We start from the raw sequence: 2,073 nt of genomic DNA, 5'->3' as shown, positions 1-2,073 counted from the left end.
GATTTTGTTTTCTTCTTTTTGTAAAATAGGTAATACATTGGCTTTGTTCACATTCAAATTTTGAGAAGGATAAGAAATAATGATAAAATAATTTATTTTCTTTTTTATCAAACAAACAAGATTTAAAATAAAACAATGGGTAGTATAGGGAGTGGGGGATAAAATTGTAAATTAAAAAAAACACATGTCCCGACAAAAAACGAAATCCCAGAGGCAATGTTGATGGCAGAAGTTGTACGGAAATATTGAAACGTGTCACCATCTAGGTGGAAGAAGGACCGGTCTTACCGTACGCGTGTCAATTTTGATGATTTAATTTATTATTATTGTGCTTTACTTGACCGCTATATTATACACGTGGCTTCATCTCAGCTCTCCATTCGCCTCGAGATACCCGTGATTCTGCCCATCTTAACGTGCATGCAAGGCAATCCATTTTGTTACACCTTGTTTGATATTCATTTTTGTACACTTAACATATTTTATTTATGCTTAACCATTAATTAATTTATTTTAAGGTTTAAATACAAAATCTATTAAACAATCAAATAAATTACATTTTTCCTATAAAAAAAATATCTATAAAACTCTAGTAACCTCAATATCAAACAAGCTCTTGTTATAAGGTCACCCCTATTAAGTGTCACCTAACATGTCCTAAAACTTTAAATAATATTTAGAAGGTTGAATTTAATCTCTTTACTACATTATAAAATATTATTTATTTTATTTTTAGCTTTAATATAAAAGTCCATTTAAAAAAAAATGTTTAAGATGACAATGGGTAGGAAAGAGAAAATAACGAGAAAATTATGAACAAAATTAATGAATAAAGTTAACTTTTGCCCATTTGTAAAAATTAGCTAAACAAATATGAATTAAATTTAAAAAATTACAAATTATATGATAATGTCACATTTTTATCGTAATTTTTTATTTTGAGACAGGCTTCAGTTCATCTAAACCCCTACGTAGATCCGTCCATTTATTGTTCAAGACGGTCAAAAATAACATCTCACTCCATCATAAACCGAGAATTCAAATTGAAAATCGAATCAGAAATTACAATTATCATATTTATTATATTATAGTTACTCAAGAAGTTGTTGCATAAAGTAAAGAATGAAGAGTTGAAGCAACTTCAAACAATGCAAAACAGTACTATATGAGGTTAAAAAACAGCAAATGAAATACTAATTAAATTTATAATGAACTAAAAGGGTTAGAAACAAAGAACAATATTTTCCAAAATTCAATGTTTAATTTAATTTATTTATTTATAATTAAGGTATATAGTATGTACGATAGTAGTAGGTTCCATGTTTCATGAGAGGGGCTAAGAAAACGACACTTCCTTGAATTGTGGAGCACTCCAATCCTTTTTTCTAACTAACACTACGGTCACTCACGGTTCTTCTTCTATTTTTTTTCTTTTTTAATTTCAAATAATGAAAACGCATCCAATGCTACTTATTTAAGGTTTTTCAAATAATTTGAGTTATATTTTATCTCCAAAGGTAGTTCAGTAGTAGGAGTTGACTTAATAGACTAAAAATTCACGGATTCGATTGCATTTGGAAGCTTTTGAGTTTAAACGGAGAACCATGTATGTGGGGTGTCATACTATTTCTCCTTTAATTCCCAATTTTTTTTATGATGTTTAAGTTTGAATTATTTAAATAACTCAAATGAAAAAAGGCATTATTACTGCATACTTACGCCAACTTATTATGATTTATAATTAATTAATTATAACAAATTTTAAAATAAAAAATATTTTGATAATTCACTTTCTTATATTAATTTTTTATTTGTCCAATTATAAAATTCAAACATTTATTTATAAAAATCTCAATGTCAAACAAACTGTATGAAAAATAGTATTTACAGTGATTGTCTGTCACTGTTATATATAGTTACCGACTGTACTGATAAATAATTTGGACTAACTACTATATATATATATATTTTTGGAAGAATCCGTGACTTTCGTTTTTAAATACTATGTATAGTTGAAAATTGAAATGGTAACACATGTTTTTTATATTATCACGTTAATATTCTAATACTACT

This window comes from Impatiens glandulifera, chromosome 6 (assembly GCF_907164915.1).
Source record: "Impatiens glandulifera chromosome 6, dImpGla2.1, whole genome shotgun sequence".
NCBI classification, from domain to species: domain Eukaryota; kingdom Viridiplantae; phylum Streptophyta; class Magnoliopsida; order Ericales; family Balsaminaceae; genus Impatiens; species Impatiens glandulifera.
The sequence above is the reverse complement of the archived record's forward strand: the minus strand, read 5'-3'. Positions refer to the sequence as shown.